Source organism: Aulonocara stuartgranti (assembly GCF_965226115.1).
Source record: "Aulonocara stuartgranti genome assembly, chromosome: 20".
NCBI classification, from domain to species: domain Eukaryota; kingdom Metazoa; phylum Chordata; class Actinopteri; order Cichliformes; family Cichlidae; genus Aulonocara; species Aulonocara stuartgranti.
The window spans coordinates 19,926,960-19,946,031 of record NC_138956.1 but is presented as its reverse complement, the minus strand read 5'-3'; the positions used below and the strand labels follow the sequence as shown (position 1 = coordinate 19,946,031).

The window sequence follows — 19,072 nt, the reverse complement described above, 5'->3', positions numbered from 1 at the left end:
GATCGGATTACATTTTTTATTTTTCTCCGATATCCGATCCAGTAATTTAGGTCAGTATCGGACCGATACGTAATATCGGATCGGTCCATCTCTACTGTAAAGTCATGGCTTGTTGTAGTAATCAGCCTTTCCGTACTGTAGGTTTTTTTCATGATCATGGGTGTGGCTGTAGCAGCAAAGCTGTTCCCTTTAATTTGTTTGCTTGGTTGTGACTTCAGTCTGTTGTCAACCTTTGAGACAGGGATTGTTGACGTTACATTCTGAATGTCCCCAAACAAAGGATCTGAAAGAATTTTCACCTGCTTTTCAATAAATGCAACCAAATCTTCAAACTGAGCTCTGTGTTTAGAGGTTTCCAATATATCATATGCGAACGCTCTCCATTTCTCTCTCATTTTATATGGCAACTTGCACAAAATGATTTTCATGTTCACTGGCATGTCCAGTTCCTGCATATGTTGCAATGTTTCCATGACATTACAACTCCCACGTAAGAAAAGAGAATATGCTTGCAATGATTTCACATCTTCATTTTTAATTGCAGGCCAAGATAACGCCTTGTCAATATAAGCAGTTGCAATTTTATATTCATTTCCAAAGTGTTCTTTGAGCAGTTGCTTTGCTTGTATATAGCCTTGTCCTGCAGCCATATGTTGACAACTGCGTACCAGCTCTCTCGGCTGTCCTGTTGTAAACTGCTCCAAATAATACAAGCAGTCCCTCTTATTGGCCTTTTCTTCCACTCCTTGTTCAAACGCATTAATGAAAGAGATATACTGAAGAGGATCACCATCGAATACAGGTATTTTCCTGGATGGTAATGACGATGCACGCTGATGCTGAACAAGGGTTGCAGTTATTTCATTTTGTCTTTGTAAAATGGTACAAATGTCCTCCAACCGTCCTTCTGCCGCTGTAGGAATTGACCTGGGCGATGGAGGATCCACATTGTGAAATTGCATTGTGATGACCGTTTCAGCTTGTGGCTCACCTTCAATTTCCGTTCCTGGCAGGATCATTGCAGATATGTTGCTTTCAGTCTGTACTATTTGCACTGCAGGTTTATCTTCATTGACTGGTGTACTAGGCTTGACTGTGGCTGAAGCAGCTGTTTTCTTGATTTCCCTTTCATAATATGAATTCATAGCATTGGACGATATGTTAGATATACTTTGAACTTCAGCAGCTTGGAGAACAGCTAAATTTGCAGAAGAGGCAGAAAGCAGCGCTTCAAGCTCAAGCTGTTCACGTTTCCTCCTTAGCTTTAGCTCTTGCTCCTCCAAAGCATGCTTCTCTTTTAAGACTGCCATACAAGCGAGTAATGCTGCCTTTTCTGCTTTTGCTTTGATTTTGGCAGAAGAAGTTGTGCTCACTTTACCACTAGATGAGCTTTTAGTGACTGAAGATTTACCAACAACATTTGAAACACTGTCCTCTGGCTTAACGCCATCATCAACACCATGATCATCCTTTAAATGTAAATATATACAGAACTTGAGGACATTACCTACATGTAACTATCTAAATAATTATAAATTTGTTGTGTTTTCTTTAACAATGTCAGAAGGAGAGAGGCACTGAGGCACCGTCTTCCGCCCCCCGACGCTCCTGCTGCGCCTCCTCCTTCTGACAGGAACTGCCTACAGAACAAGCATGAATGATGCCTGAGTGGACACACGCAACTCACAAGTTCCTGGCTCTGTCAGCTCCTCTGCAGAGGGTTTCCCTAAGAAGGTGGACCTAGCAGGGTCACCGGGGGACGGGGAGCTGTGCCTCACGGCCCTCACTTCGTCGGAGAAACCCTCATGCAGAGTTCAGAAACTTGTGTGTTGAGTATGTCGCTGTGAGCCTCCACCATTTAACTAGTGGTGCAGCCTGAACTGTCTAGAGACAGACCAGACCAGCTGCACAACACAGACACTTCAAACCTGAGGACAAATCTAAGAGAACAGAAAAAGGAAAGGAAACTTAGCTTAGAACCATGCAGCGCTACAGGAGACGGCAGCACTGCAGAGGTGAGGACCGGCACCTGTTTGAAAGAGACAAATGCACACAAACACACACAACAACGAACGAGAAACAAACACAGAGAGAGGACAAAGTGGTTATACAGAACTTGAGGACATTACCTACATGTAAATATCTAAATAATTATAAATTTGTTGTGTTTTCTTTAACAATGTCAGAAGGAGAGAGGCACTGAGGCACCGTCTTCCACCCCCCGACGCTCCTGCTGCGCCTCCTCCTTCTGACAGGAACTGCCTACAGAACAAGCATGAATGATGCCTGAGTGGACACACACAACTCACAAGTTCCTGGCTCTGTCAGCTCCTCTGCAGAGGATTTCCCTAAGAAGGTGGACCTAGCAGGGTCACCGGGGGACGGGGAGCTGTGCCTCACGGCCCTCACTTCGTCGGAGAAACCCTCATGCAGAGTTCAGAAACTTGTGTGTTGAGTATATCGCTGTGAGCCTCCACCATTTAACTAGTGGGTGAAGCCTGAACTGTCTAGAGACAGACCAGACCAGCTGCACAACACAGACACTTCAAACCTGAGGACAAATCTAAGAGAACAGAAAAAGGAAAGGAAACTTAGCTTAGAACCATGCAGCGCTACAGGAGACGGCAGCACTGCAGAGGTGAGGACCGGCACCTGTTTGAAAGAGACAAATGCACACAAACACACACAACAACGAACGAGAAACAAACACAGAGAGAGGAAAAAGTGGTTATACAGAACTTGAGGACATTACCTACATGTAAATATCTAAATAATTATAAATTTGTTGTGTTTTCTTTAACAATGTCAGAAGGAGAGAGGCACTGAGGCACCGTCTTCCGCCCCCCGACGCTCCTGCTGCGCCTCCTCCTTCTGACAGGAACTGCCTACAGAACAAGCATGAATGATGCCTGAGTGGACACACACAACTCACAAGTTCCTGGCTCTGTCAGCTCCTCTGCAGAGGGTTTCCCTAAGAAGGTGGACCTAGCAGGGTCACCGGGGGACGGGGAGCTGTGCCTCACGGCCCTCACTTCGTCGGAGAAACCCTCATGCAGAGTTCAGAAACTTGTGTTGAGTATGTCGCTGTGAGCCTCCACCATTTAACTAGTGGTGCAGCCTGAACTGTCTAGAGACAGACCAGACCAGCTGCACAACACAGACACTTCAAACCTGAGGACAAATCTGAGAGAACAGAAAAAGGAAAGGAAACTTAGCTTAGAACCATGCAGCGCTACAGGAGACGGCAGCACTGCAGAGGTGAGGACCGGCACCTGTTTGAAAGAGACAAATGCACACAAACACACACAACAATGAACGAGAAACAAACACAGAGAGAGGAAAAAGTGGTTATACAGAACTTGAGGACATTACCTACATGTAAATATATAACCATGTCATAGCATCATAGGACCAAATTTGTTGTAAGATTCTAAATATATGTGACGTCATCATCCTGTAAGCCGAATAGGGCTTTGGACCTTGATGTCACAGGAGGCGGGCCACGCCCCCCGCCGCCATGACAGTAGGCCAGACAAAGGATACAGCTTCAGCTATGGTTCGTACTTGTTTTGTAGTTGGTTGCAACGTTAGATCTCATGATCGTGAAGGCAAGAACCTGGATAATGGGCTATCTTTTCATCGTTTTCCATCCTGGCGGCAACGTGTATCCGATATCACCAAACAAAGATGCCAGTCATGTGCAATCCCCAGCTTTTTGTTGATTTGCTCGTGGCATTTTCTCTCCAGTGAGTTCTAAATTAATTCATATCACTATCCGGTTGTTCAGTCTGACGTCACTAGCCGTGTCTGGGTCTAAACTCCGCTGCAGGTCCATATATCAAACGATCACTATGGCATTACTGAGAGTTGAAAAACTGTCTAAAGTCTTTCATCTTTAATAAAATGATCAGCGTTCTGCTCTACCAGGTGTAACAATTGAGTTTAACATCCAGGCATCCATGAAAGCGGAATTTATGACATTTAACGGAGTTAGAAGTTAGCAGGGAGTTAGCTCGCTAGCTTCTATCTAAATACAATATAGCATGTCCTGACTGCGGGGTTTTGGAAACAAATTAAAACGTACAACTCTGCTATCACTTCCAGCATAAATGAAGACAGAAAACTAAACAGCAGTGACGTTTGTAGGGTGACTGAAGTTGGGCTAGCTGGTATATAATGATGTGCTACGTGACCGCTAGCGACACAGCTATGTTAGCATAATATAAACAAGCTAACTTTTTTTCCACTCGATAAAAGTTAATGTGAGCGTTCTCGGTGGTCAGGAACAAATGTAATCGCATGGCAGGATGCTGTAAAAGGACCAAACTTCAGCCAGGAGAACAACTGAGATAATCCATCCACAATACGAGGTTAGTCATTCATATACTGCTGCATGGGCTGGGTTGTAGTTACATCCTAAGGTTTTAAAAACTGAGCTTAAATAAATGATTAGCGGTAATAAAAGCCGAGGGAGGTCAACGGTGATCACTGACTGTTTTAGGAGCTTTTTGAGATCAAATAGAAGAAAACTTTGCTTCAAACCATGCAGGGCAGCTGGCTAGAGGTGAGCTTGTGTGATTCTTATTCTGTCAGTGAACAACCTAAAAACAGAAAAAAAGAAAGAAAACTTACCTTAGAAATCTGTAGGGTTGTTTCCTCTGAGACATGTTGGAATCTGTAAACAGCTACTCCAAAAAGGATCCAGGTGTTTCAAAATACCTCTTTGGTGAACGTTTCAATTCTGCTAACATAAATGCTGCAATTAATTAACTAAAAGTCATTGCTCTTCACCCCTATTTATAGACTTTTGCGGATCAACGGATTAAAGCATCATAGGACCAAATTTGTTGTAAGATTCTAAATATATGTGATGTCATCATCCTGTAAGCCGAATAGGGCTTTGGACCTTGATGTCACAGGAGGCGGGCCACGCCCCCCGCCGCCATGCGTATCGAGGCTTGCTTCATTTATGGGAGGAGCTGAAAATGATGACGTCCGAAGCCTCGCTGCCCGGCTGTACCACGTGACTGGTTCAGGAAGCGGTTCGAACTTTGCCGCAAATAATCATTTTCCATACTGCCAGCATAAATATACACAGTATACTGCCATCACTACAATATAGATGTTTTACACACTCCTTTTGTTGTTGACATTTACAGGCTGTGTGCAAAATGCCACACTCTTCAAATTCATGCCAACTAATATTTTTACGTCCAGTAGGTGTCCTGCTAGAGCAAATGAAGCTTCAAGAAGCTTCGCGTTGAGGTGAACCAATTGGATGAAAAGCTTCAGTGCTTCATGAGGCTTCATCTGCCCATCACTATCCCTCTGCTTCACTTATGGACGCACAGGCCCCTCACGTCGGGAATTGACGTGAAGGGTCCTCCGATTGAAGAGATTGCTGCGGAAGTGCCTGTTGTCGGTATATTTAGACATTTTCCAAATCACATTGTAGTGAGGTATACAGAACACAATAAATTATATAATGTAAACAACTACCTGAAAAACAGCAGATACAGCAGAGGAATTAATTATAGGCTATTACTTTTGTATCGTTTATTGCATTTATGGAGGGAGTGATGTATGCTGGGTAATGGCACAGCTAGCTACTGGGTGACTTTATTCACCCGCTTCGGCTGTTATCAGTCCATACAATGGGCGTTATTAGCACAAATCAGTCCCATAGATATGGGCCATTTCCTGCTAGATTGTTCAGAAGGTTGTTCTCATCCATCCAGATGGAGGATCACTAACAGGAGCGTGGGAAGACTCCAGAATCCACTCTGGCTGGAATCCGGTGGATATGCAGTGTGTACAGGTAAGACCATTTAAACAGACAGCATTTATAGAATGACTATTAAAAGTCAGCGAGTGTCAGTAATGTTAATGTGGTTATGTTAGTAATACACCGAGTGCTAATATAACAGCTTTAAGATGCATTTGTAGATATTATTACGTGTTTTACCGTCTTTATGGTGCTAGCTTAAAGTTACGGTGTAAACGTTAGCTTATATTGGAGGAAAGCTGTTACTGTTTAAACGATGTTAGCACAGAAATATTAGCTTCTGTCATGACTGATGAAGTTACTAGTTAATAAAGTTTCCAGTAATATAATAATAATATATAATAATAATCGCAGCCACAGATTGACAGCAAATATCTCGATTAGCTTCAGTGCATCTATAATAAATATGTGCAAGTTTCAGTGCTTCGTTTAAACTGTATGATACTTATACTGACCCAGGGTCAGTGTAAAATACAATCCTAGCTGTGTGAACAAAGCCTGGCTTCTTTAGTCCTGCATGACAAACCTCAGGATGCAGGTTATTATTACTCTTTCCTGCTGGCACACCTGTCACACCTGAGAGTCGGCTAGAAACTTACAGTGACGTGGACATCATGCAAAGACTGCCAGACTCTGTAATACTGCAAATGATCAGTGACTCAGGTTAACACTAAACTTTAAACGGCACCTCTGTGTCTCTGTGTGCTGAACATTTAGGATTGAGTCAGGCTGCATCAGCTGAAGCTGTTATTTGTATATATCAGTATTTTTTTATTCAGGTGTGGGGAAAATACATAACACTGCAGTGAAGCGATGCACCAGAGTAATCCCTGGCCAAAGGTATCGTACTCAAATCAGACTACTGATCCAGCCACATCAGCCTTTTGTGAGGTTTGTTTAAAGTAGACTTAAAGTGAACTGCAGGTTCCTGAGAGGTGGACTGTGAGCACAGAAACACATGTTCATACATACAGCTGCAGCAAACTTACATTAATTTTAAATAGATTTGTTACTCTGGTGTCTGTCTTTGTGTTAGTCCTCTGACAGACTGGTGACCTGTCCAGGTGTGCTCTACCTATGACTACTGGGACAGGCTCTAGCCTCTGTAATAGAAATTTTCTGTTATTCTCATTTAAAGTATTTAAGTGCTTATGCATATGCTTAGTTGTAACACTGTTACTGTTCAGTGAAAGTTTCTAAAACTAGATGAACTTACTTCAGCGTCAGCAGTTTGAGAAAACAACTCCCTTTACGGGTGCTGATAAGGCCACAAAACAGCATAACCATTGATCCGTTGAAGTGTGGTAGGATCCGTTTGTAACTTCCTCCCTCTTCCTTGGAATGCATAAAGGAGTAGGAGCACCACTTCTGTGGCAGCGCTGACATGACTGAACTGTGATGTTTGATGTGTGTTGGCGCAGTAATAAATAGCTTGATCACAGCTCTTTCTGTGTTGCAGACTTTATTTTAAAAATTCCACGACACCTCCCACCCTCCCACTGCGAACCTGAATTGAATATTCAGAAGACATTTGTTTAAATAGTTCTACAAATCGGAGCTGTTGGTGTGTCCTTGGATTGTGTGGTAATAATATTAGAGCCTGCAATCTTTCTTACTGAATCTCTACTATGAGTCATGTTACCTGAGATTAATTCTGTTTACCTGTCAGCCTGGACGAATGTGCTGTGTGAAGGAAATTAAATTAAATCAGATCTGAACTGCTGCTACTTTTTGTTATTTTAATTCTCTTCTCCAAGATGGCGCCGCGTATGGATGCCCTGGTGCTTCAGTGCGTTACTTTTGTCTTGTTTTTGTGCATTTCTTCTGTGTCTGGGCACTCCTCTGGATATTCTTACACCAGAGAAGAGCTCCTTAACTGCAGGACTACAACGCCTGTGGATTTATTTCCAATATTTGTCGCATCTGCGGCAGATTTACTGCTGACTCTGATCAGGAAAGTGAGACGTCGAAAGAGAGGTAAGCGAGCCGGCGTACTCGTGCGTTTGAGGAAACGCGGACTGAGAACGGCCCTTCCTGGGATCTTCCTTTCTAATGTACGCTCACTCTGGAATAAGATAGACGAACTGGCCCTGATGAGAAGCATGAACAGAGACTTTGCCTCCTCCTGTGTCTTATGTTTTACGGAGTCGTGGCTCAGTGAGGACATCCCGGACTGCGCGCTCAAGCTGGAGGGCTTTCATCTGCTGCGCGCGGACCGGCAGGCCGCTCTCTCCGGTAAAACCAAAGGTGGAGGTGTCTGCTTCTACATCAATAGTGGCTGGTGCACAGATGTAACAGTGATTGCCCAGCACTGCTCTCCCTCTCTGGAATATCTTTTTATTCACTGCAAACCGTTTTATTCTCCGCGGGAGTTTGCTTCATTCATCCTGGCCGCTGTTTACATCCCGCCAGACGCGGATGCGCAAGCAGCTCAGTGCGCACTCGCAGAGCAGATTCTCCACACGGAGCGGACATACCCGGACTCTCTCATCATTGCTCTTGGGGACTTTAACAAAGCCAATCTGAGCCATGAGCTTCCAAAATACAAACAGTATATTAAATGCCCGACCAGAGAGGAGAGGACATTGGACCACTGCTACAGCACGATCAGCGGGGCCTATCGCGCGGTGCCGCGCGCTTCACTCGGACTTTCTGACCACGTCATGATCCACCTAATCCCCGCGTACAGCCAGAGGCTGAAGCTCTCCAAACCTGTCGTGAGGACCAAAAAACTGTGGAGCAACGAGGCTGTGGAGGAGCTTCGCACGTGTTTGGAGACCACAGACTGGGACACAATGAAGGCTGCTTCTAACAGCTTGGACGAGTTTACGGACACTGTCACCTCCTATATCCACTTCTGTGAGGACAGCATTGTGCCATCACGCACCAGGGTGAGTTATAACAATGACAAACCCTGGTTTACTCCTAAACTCAAAAAGCTGTGGCTGGAAAAGAGTAAGGCGTTCAGAAGCGGAGACAGGGACTGCTACAGAGAGGCCAAGTACAGGTTCACTAAGGAAGTGGACATTGCCAAACATCAGCACTCTGAGAAGATGCAGCAGCAGATCTCAGAGAATGACTCGGCCTCTGTGTGGAAAGGTTTTAGGAATATTACAAACTACAAGCCTAAAACCCCCCACTCCACTGATGACTTGCTCTTAGCCAACACCCTCAACGACTTCTACTGTCGTTTTGACGAGCCATCAGGCAGCCTTCACACCTCCAACGACCCCAACAATAGAGGCACTTTGGACACTCATTCCCCCACCTCTCCCCCCTCCATAGAGCCATCACCACCTTCAAACTGTTTACCTGCAACACCCGCCCCCTCACCCCACACAAAAGAGGATTTCACACCACCTCCTCCGACCACAACTCTTCATATTCATGAAGCAGATGTGAGGAAGCAGTTTAGGAGTCTGAATGCTCGGAAAGCTCCCGGCCCAGACGGTGTGTCTCCTGCCACCCTCAGACACTGTGCAAATGAGCTGGCCCCAGTGTTTTCTGGGATCTTCAACTCCTCACTGCAGGCATGTCATGTGCCTGCCTGCTTCAAGTCCTCCACCATAATCCCTGTCCCCAAGAAATCTAGGATCACTGGACTAAATGACTACAGACCCGTGGCTCTGACATCTGTGGTCATGAAGTCATTTGAGCGCCTAGTTCTCTCCCATCTCAAGACCCTCACGGCCCCCCTCCTGGACCCCCTGCAGTTTGCATATAGAGCCAACAGGTCTGTAGACGACGCCATCAACATGGCCCTACACTTCATCCTGCAGCATCTGGACTCCCCAGGAACCTACGCCAGGATCCTGTTTGTGGACTTCAGCTCTGCCTTCAACACCATCCTTCCAGACCATCTCCGAGGCAAGCTTTCCCAGATGAATGTGCCTGATCCCATCTGCCGGTGGATCACTGACTTCCTGACGGACAGGAAGCAGCACGTGAGGCTGGGAAAGAATGTCTCGGACTCCCGGACCATCAGCACCGGCTCCCCTCAGGGCTGTGTTCTTTCTCCTCTGCTCTTCTCCCTGTACACCAACTTCTGCACCTCCACCCACCAGTCTGTCAAGCTAATCAAGTTCGCAGATGACACCACCGTCATTGGGCTCATCTCTGACGGGGATGAGTCTGCCTACAGGAGGGAGGTTGAACGTCTGGTGTCTTGGTGCAGCCACAACAACCTGGTGCTGAATGCCCAGAAGACAGTGGAGATTATTGTGGACTTCAGGAAGCACACAGCCCCACTCCCCCCCATCATCCTGACTGACACCCCCATCACCTCTGTGGACTCATTCCGCTTCCTGGGTACCACCATCACCCAGGACCTGAAGTGGGAGCCCACCATCACCTCCGTCATCAAGAAAGCCCAGCAGAGGATGTACTTCCTGAGGCAGCTGAAGAAATTCAACCTGCCAACACGGACGATGATGCAATTCTACACTGCAATCATCGAGTCCATCCTCACCTCCTCCATCACCGTGTGGTACGCCGGAGCCACTATCAGGGACAAACAGAGACTGCAGCGTGTTGTGCGCTCTGCTGAGAAGGTGATTGGCTGCAGACTCCCATCTCTGCAGGACCTGTACACCTCCAGGACTCTGCGGCGTGCAGCCCGGATCTCAGCTGACCCTTCTCACCCTGGACACAGTCTGTTTGACCTGCTCCCCTCAGGCAGGAGGCTCCGGTCCATTCGCACCAGAACCTCTCGCCACAAGAACAGTTTCTTCCCCTCTGCTGTGGGACACATGAACAATAACCACATGACTGTCCCCGCCACTAACACATGACCCTACGCTGTGTCACTGCATCATTTCATGTCTGGCACTGATCACCACCTGCACTCATGTATATATCTTTCTACGTAGCACTCATAATCCTTACTCTCATGTATATATGTCTGGCACTGATCACCACCTGCACTCATGTATATATCTTTCTACGTAGCACTCATAATTCTTATTCTCATGTATATATCTCATGTATATCTCATGCACATATCTTTCTTTCTACATAGCACTTTAATTCTTATTGTCTGCACTGAAGCACCGCAGCAATTTCCTAATGTTGTAAACCTCAACATCTGGCAATAAACCCATTCTGATTCTGATTCTGATTCTCTGTTTTCCAGAACAGTTCTCCACAGTCGCTGTCCACATGGGTCAGTGGGACCAAGAAGCACTCTGCTAATGTGTGGACTCTGACCAGCAACATCCAGGGGTTGAAATTAGGCTTGGTACCTAATTTCAACCCCGCCCCTGAAATTAGGTACCAAGCCCCAAGTGCGATGGAAGAGGGATCGTTGAGTGCAAGAGGAGGAGCTGACCTGAAAGATAGGATGATGGCGAAGCTTGAAATCTTTTGTAGCCGGTTACCAAGTCTACGTGAAGTACCCTCAGAAGATCTACTAGATGATGTGAATGCAGCACTATGGACCATACGTAGCACCACCATTAACGAGACTAACCAGCTGATCTATACCACGGCAGCAGTGATCTGTGAGATGCATAGCTACAAGTTGAACAGCCACAAGAAGCAGTACCCTCCATGGAGAAGGAGACTAGAGGCCAAGATCAAGGTAGCATGAAGGGAAGTTTGCCAACTATCGGAACTGCAGAAAGGTGCGATGAAGAGGGTGCCTAAGACGTACAGCAAGCTGTCCATACCAGAGGCCATGGAAACTGCCAAGCAACGACTCACAGCCTTGGGAAGCCGCATGAAGATGAAGAGGTACACCAGAGAGATAGAAGGCAGGAGAATCAACCAGCTGTTCTCCACAGACCCATCCCCCATGGCAGGGGAACAACATGAGAACAGCATCACCCAGGCTGGAGAAGGAGCAATACTGGAAGACCATATGGGAGAAGGATGCAACTCATAACAGTAATGGTTAGTGGCTAGTGGATCTAAGAGCAGCCAAGTAGGCATGACATTGTTCATGCCTACTGTTAGGTTTTGTATTGTTGATTCTCATTTATGCTTAGAAATACAGTGGGGCAAAAAAGTATTTAGTCACCCACCGATTGTGCAAGTTCCCCCACTTAAAATGATGACAGAAGTCAGTAACTTGCACCAGAGGTACACTTCAACTGTGAGAGACAGAATGTGAAAAAAAAATCCATGAATCCACATGGTAGGATTTGTAAAGAATTTATTCGTATATCAGGGTGGAAAATAAGTATTTGGTCAATAACAAAAATACAACTCAATACTTTGTAACATAACCTTTGTTGGCAATAACAGAGGTCAAACGTTTACTATAGGTCTTTACCAGGTTTGCACACACAGTAGCTGGTATTTTGGCCCATTCCTCCATGCAGATCTTCTCGAGAGCAGTGATGTTTTGGGGCTGTCGCCGAGCAACACGGACTTTCAACTCCCGCCACAGATTTTCTATGGGGTGTGAGTCTGGAGTAGGCCTATTTTGTGTTGTTATTGTTGTGTTTGAGTGTGTTTGTGTGAGTGGGTGCGGAGCAGAACACGTGGTCTGTGACACAGGCTGTTGTTGTTATCATGGGTTCCTAAGCAACCAAGAGTGCGTCAGAGGGTGACAGACGTTTATGCTGGACTTTGCTCCTGGCAGCGCAAAGTATTTAAATAAAAGAGAGCGACGGCTCCTTAGCTGCGCGGGTTTCACGCGGAGCTGAGCCGTGCAGTTAATCGCAGGCTTATAAATGGAAGAAATTCAAATGTTAGAAGTTTTCAGAAAACACAACAGCCTTGAAGAGCATGTGGAGAAGGCCAACTAATATGCTGAACCCTGTATGTAACATCTAAAGGTACATGATGGAGACGCTGAATTGAATATGAAAGTGCAAGTCTTTGCCACTGTGGGGCAAAGCACGCAACCACTGTGTGAGGTTGCGTTGCAGTCTCTTCTGAGCTGATGAGCAAGCTACACATTATCAGATCGAGATCTGGCTAAGAACTCATCAAAGAGAGGGAAACAGAACTATGATAACTATGATAACTGGAGTGTGCAGCGTTTCCGTGAGTTCAGCTTCTTCTTTCAGATGTGCAGCAGTTTTTCTGCATCTTGACTCATGTGTGTAGAATGTTCATAGCATCAGCATCATGTTTTTGTTATTTGTTTTGTTGGGTTGAAAATAATTAAATAAACTTGTGATCATACTTATGGATCACCATGGCACATATCATCAGCCCTATGATTTATTTATGCAGATGAAAAAAGTGAGTGTGAATGTGTCTGACGTCACAGTGTTTTTGTGCGCTGTGTAAAAGTAATTGCCTCTGATTGAGAGAGCGGTGATTCTGCAGGTCACCAGCTATTGTAAAGAAGAAAAAAAAGAGTGAAAAAGAGAATTTATATTGTAGATGAAAAATAATAATAGGAAAAAGGTTTTGTGTTGATCAGCCAAGAACAACTACAATCTCATTTTCTGCTTTTAAGAAAGGACTGTTCACAAAAACAGAGAGAGATGTGTGTTTATAAGCAACGATAATAATAATGAAAATGTCTTAGTTTGTCACTTTCAGATGAAAAGCAGACCTGAATCAATTTTCCACATGCAGCGGTCGGAAGAAAGTTATAGTTTAACATCATTGGAAACGTTCAGGCCAAGTTTCTGGCTGACTTATTTACAGCACCATGTGTCTCTCAACCTCTCAAGCGAGCTCTCACTCCTCCCTGAAGACAAGGAATGCAGTTCCAAAGAGCAATAACATGGCAGATAAAGAGACAGCAGCAAAGTCCTGAGCAAAGAGTCCCAGCAACCAGCAGCAATGTGGACAAACAGCATCAGAGAAGAAGAGCAAACCCATCATCCTGCCTGATTGGATGAATGGCACTGTGTTTCCAACAAGCTGCAAATTCACTGTGCATGTGAAAAGAACGTTTGAGGAGAACTGAGGAGACTGTTGGAGTTTGACATTTGCCACCTTTGGAGTAAAATGGCAAGAAGAGACAGTGAAACACAGGACAAAGCTGAAAGAGAACTGCTGGCTATTGGACTGTTGAAATGAGAGAGGACAACAGAGTGAGAGGATTAAGTGAGAACACATAGGAATTTTGTTTTTAATGTGGGAAATCAAAATTTGGGTTAGCAAACCAGAGGAAAAGAAAACTGACTGCATAAGTGGGAAAATTGTGAAGGGGTCTGAAACACTGCAAAAAGAAACATACAAAATCACACACACAAGCAGAACATGCATTAACCCTACTAACACAAACACAAGAGAGCTCATGAAGATTAGACAACATCTTAAGCATGTGAGTCTGTTTATCATCTTGTCCAAGTCACTTAGTGTGATGCAAAGACCAGTGGACTCATAGCACATTAGTTAAGAAATGATCAAATAATAGCAGAGAAATGTGTAGGAAAGGCAGCTTTAAGAACATGTCCTGCTGGAGATGCAGCTCCACAGACATGCATTAGACCTGCCTAATAACACAAACACACATGCAATGAAGATCAGCTTGTTATCTTTCATCAGTGTTAAAATAGTGTGAATTTAACAGACACTTGTTATCAAATGCTGAATTTATCCAGTGCTCACAATTAACTCTCTAGGTTACAGGACAACAGTTTAACTTTTGTGGGAAAAAAGATTCTGGTTTGACCAACCAGTGATCAGACAATAAATTTAGTTGTTAATATAGTAAATTGGGAGATGCTTCCTGCTTGATTGATGCAGCACAAGTAATTTACTGTATAAAGGAAATTGACTATTGTGATACTATTTTGAACATGCATTTCTGTTGTCCTGTCAATTTAGTGGGTTAATAGCTGATATGCAAATTAGTTGATCGTTCTTAGATTAAGGTGACTGAATTCTAGCACAAGTGAATGGGATGTGTTGGAATTTGTTGTGTGTTGAGTGGAGACTCTAAAACACTGAGTTTCCTGTTTTGATGTGCGAGTGAATCCTGCACCCAGATACACAACTCTGAATACGTCAGAACAAACTTCTTTTGTGAAGTGCATGACAACATGTCACATGTTTTATGATGAAGGGAAAAAGGAAAACTGAATAAAATGGGTCTGTGGCCTAAATGAGTGAAGAGCACAGACCTGGGGACTAAACTCATAGCTAATAAGACATTAGGCTTATGTTGTGTGTTGTGCAGCTGATGGTTGGTTTGGAGTGAATCTAGCTGATGAGTTTTCTTTTGTTGTGAAGTTGAGCCTGCCAATTAGTATGATGGTATGATAAATCATGCTAATGGTGTGATTTACCCTCCTAAGATGAGGGGCTTGTGTCATGACTTAACATGGCCTTTTTATTTTGATACTTTCACAGTGCACTGAAAGTTTTGTTCGATAATCTCTGTTTGAGCAGATCTGCACGTCGGGAATGAAAAGTGCTACACGTCGTCGAGAAAATTGTTGCAAGTGAGCTTCTCCACATTAAAATGGGCTCAGGAGAAAGCCACTTATTTGGGACAATTAGAAAATGAGAGTCCCTGCCCAAAAGGATTCAGCGAGGTAATCCGATCTAAAGTTCTTCTTTTTCTTTTTGAAATGACGTCATTTTGCTGAGAGTGGAAACTAAATGCGACGATAGGTTCCACTATCAGCAAAGAAAGAATGAATGCATGAATGAATGAGTGACAGGGAAAAAAAGCTGACAAAAGCTGACAGAAGCTGAAAAGACTTTACTGATGTAACACTACTGTGTGAAGTTAACCCCCCCCCCCCCCCCCCCCCCCTGACAAAGGTGCAGATGAATCTATGTGTGTTTCTTTTTACAGGAGCAGAAAGATGACAGCAACATTCAAGGTTGCGTGATGATTTAACCTTTTAAATGCCACTTTCTGTGTCTGTGCATCTACCAGGGGTGTTATTCACTACCTTGTGTTGCTCACAGAGGCAACTGTGACAAAGTGTGTATACATCTGCGCAGCGCTAACATTTACATTTCTTTTCTACAGCATTACAGTTCTTCATGTGGTTTGATCATGTGATTTATAACATGACAACTGGCTAATGTTTTTCTAGTACAGGATTTCTTGGTTTATGTGTGAAGAAAACTGTGTTTACAGGTTATGAGTTGGTGATGCTGTTACACTGTGTTTTTGGGAAAATGTGAAGGTTACTTTGACAATGTGAATAACATGTGAGAAATTAGTGTCACTTCTTTCCACAGCTATGGTTGGCTAACTTTATGGTCTTTTTATAGCACCTCTGGAACCTGTCGGCCTGCACCTGGTCATCTGGATGATCTATGTGTGTTGCTAATGTTTGTTTTTTCTAAAAGTGCATGTAGAGGATTCAGCAGAAGCGGACAGGTGACATGAGAAAAACAAATAAGAGATGCGGTGTTTATGGAATAGTTTAATATGGGGCTCATTAGCTGGCCACTATTGAGCTCCTAGTGATACATGAGTGGAGTGACTTTGCTTAAGAGAAGTCACCGATTCCATTAATGTTAACTAAACACATGGGATGATCCATGTCTGAGGCGAATTATGGAAATAATTGTAGTTTACTGATTTGAGAAAACCTGCACATGATATTTGTCTTGCTGATGTTGAATGCTTTATTACTCTTATGATACAATTGTTTACAAGTGTGAAGTTTGATTTCACTTCCAGATCTTGTTTTCCAGGCCATGATGGTGTGTATGCAGGCTCCTGGCAGAGCCAGGTGTTAAGTAAACTTAATAGGCAAAACACGCTAACATCTTTTATTGCAGGGTTACGGAGCTACTCCGGAGGAGACACCCTGATGTTGCCTGGGACATGATCTAGCTAACCTTTTTCTTTAAGACAGGAATCTAGGTTTGATGAGTTGACTCATGGGAGTGTCCATGCGTCAAGAGGAGGGGTCCAGGATTAACATTAAACAATGTTTTCTATTATTGTTGCAGTGATTTGTGTGATTAACAGTTCATTTACAGGTATTAAACCTATGCAAGTGGTGCAACCAGGTTCAGATGAGGCTTTGATGGCCTATAAGTGAAGTTCACTGAACTAAAGAATGTGGTTTGATGATTGTTGACATGCTCTCCAAATAGAAGTTTTTCCTCCTAGTAAGGGAATACAGGTGCAGCAGTCTGCTGAAAGGGATCGCCTGAGAAATCTTCAGAGGCCCAGTGAGAAGCAAGAACCATTCCAGGCATAGCTGACAGCCCAGGCAGTGGTTGAGGTCAAAGGTCGAGCTGGTTGGAGCCCATCGTGAGATCAGATTCCGGAGCCACAGCAAGGACCATGAAACTGCGTGGGAATGAGAGCTGTGCCAAGGGGGCTTTCCAGAGGCCAACAGAGGAGATTGTGGACAACAGACGGGCACCTGAAGAATGAGGGGAGCGTGCCAAGCTCCATCGACAGCGCAGAAGGAGTTTAAGGATGGCATCATGATTCTGTGAAAAGCACAGGAACTGGAAGCTATGGTGGTGATGACAGCAGTTTCCTATGAACATCACCTAATGCTGTGTCACTGTACTGTGCATACGATGACACTCTGAAGACTGCTGGGATCATAACAGCAGTAAGATAACTGGACCCAGCACCCTTTCCACAGAGGGGTTTTTCTGCAGAGGATGGACAGTAGAAGAGTCATAAGTATTCCCATCGCAGGACGAAGGCCTGAAGTGAGGTGATGGGGGTTGGTAGAGGCCATAAAACTAGAGTGCCGAAGAGGTCTGCAGCTTTGGAGATAGCTGAGACCCATGTTGACAAACAACAAAACTAACTGGTATGTTTGAATGTTTATTCTACATACATTTGGACTCTGGTCCTATGGTCAATGATGGAAACAACTGGAAGAGACATTTATGACGCCCTGCAGAACTTAAACCACTCTGCAGAGAGACGTGATTTGCACGCCCAGGGGAGCACCAACAAGCTGGGATGTTTTTGAAAATGTTAATTTCTCTTTTGACCATTAACAATTCATTTGTTTGCTCATAGGATGCAAGCTCATAACCGCAGAAAATTGTCTAGAAACTATTATGTGTACTGGGTTTCTTGCTAAAGCAGCCCCAAACAAAATTTGCAGACCTGCTGAATACAGGGAGTGCAGAATTATTAGGCAAATGAGTATTTTGTCCACATCATCCTCTTCATGCATGTTGTCTTACTCCAAGCTGTATAGGCTCGAAAGTCAATGAGGAATGGGATAACTGCTAATACATTTGTTAAACTGTGTACTTTTACAGTAATTTAGGGTGATTGACATATGCTGAGTATAAAAATGTTTGCATTGACACTGTCAGACATGAGGTGATCATAACTGGGAACTTTTCTAGCATAAAGGTCAAAAAGGGGGGAATGTTAGGTTTTGTATTGTTGATTGTGATTTCTGCTTAGAAATATCTACTTATTAGAGCTGGGCGATAGAACGATAACGATATGTATCGCGATATAACTTTTACTCGATAGAGAAATTAAGCTATCGCGATAGACTTCGCCGCTCTTGTCCTCAAAAAAAAAAAAAGAAAAGAAAAGGTCAGCCAATCCAAATTAAGTAGCGCAGAGCCAAACCAATCACAGCCGCAGCGTCACGTCGCGTGACTTGTTACGTACAGCACAAGTGCCAAGCAGCACGTGTGTTTGTTTGGGAAGCAGCCAGCGGGTAATGGAGCCAGCGCGTAATGGAGGAAATGAGTGTGCCGACTAGAAAAATCAACCGAGCGTGACCGAAGAGAAAACAGATGATGGTTCCAATGCCGGAGAGATTGTCAAACGGAAGAGCCATAGAAGTTCCGTAGTGGCTATTTCGGCTATTTCAAGTCTGACAAAAAATAGAGTAGCGTGCACTGTAAATTGTGCCGAAAGCAACTCTGGAAATACAATAAAGCGGTGCATGCGTCACACTGTGCGCCACGTTATTGTTTCGGTGAAATAAATTTCTACAATACTGTTACTGTTAATTCTACTCTCTGCAGTGTTTAAATGCTTACATATACACACAGTTACTGTCCCTCCACACATACGACTCAGTTCTGCTTCTATGCCCCAGCTTTGTTTACTTTTTCCCACCGAGGCTTCTAGACTTCTGATTGGCCAACATTTCGGCACGGTTAGGAATCTAGCGCCACCTGCTGCTTTGGCATGTTCATAGCAGCGTTTTCCTTCAGTTCTGCCTTTATGTGTGGACGGGATTATTTTTTTAAAACGAAAACGGAAAATCTCAGTTTTCAAAAATACCCGTGTACGTGTGGACGTAGCCTCAGTCTCTGACTGGAAGCGCTAATTCGTCATTCGGCTTTTGTCATACTAAAGTAACTGTTAAAACTGTTTGAAAAGCTAAGCTATACAACAAGGAGAGATTGAGAATTTCCTTTTAGTTCTCAGTTTATTTGATATTGACAAAAGTTAGTCAG

At 44.2% G+C, this 19,072-nt stretch overlaps 2 long non-coding RNA genes across 4 annotated transcripts; one reads left to right on the top strand and one right to left on the bottom strand.

The window, feature by feature from the left end:
* Positions 1-1,494: 1,494 nt before the first annotated feature.
* On the bottom strand, positions 1,495-5,211 carry LOC309696921. The gene is made up of 3 exons (XR_014273702.1): positions 4,543-5,211; positions 2,310-3,272; positions 1,495-2,029 (listed from the first exon to the last, which is right to left on the bottom strand). It is a non-coding gene; the product is annotated as an uncharacterized lncRNA (long non-coding RNA).
* Positions 3,478-11,004, top strand: LOC309696920. Of its 3 annotated transcripts, XR_014273699.1 has the most exons (4): positions 3,478-3,746; positions 4,284-4,370; positions 5,739-5,818; positions 10,917-11,004. It is a non-coding gene; the product is annotated as an uncharacterized lncRNA (long non-coding RNA). The 3 variants fall into 3 exon arrangements; XR_014273700.1 differs by lacking the exon at positions 3,478-3,746 and having other exon boundaries at positions 3,753-4,370; XR_014273701.1 differs by lacking the exons at positions 3,478-3,746; positions 4,284-4,370 and adding an exon at positions 5,364-5,422.
* The last annotated feature ends 8,068 nt before the right edge of the window (positions 11,005-19,072 follow it).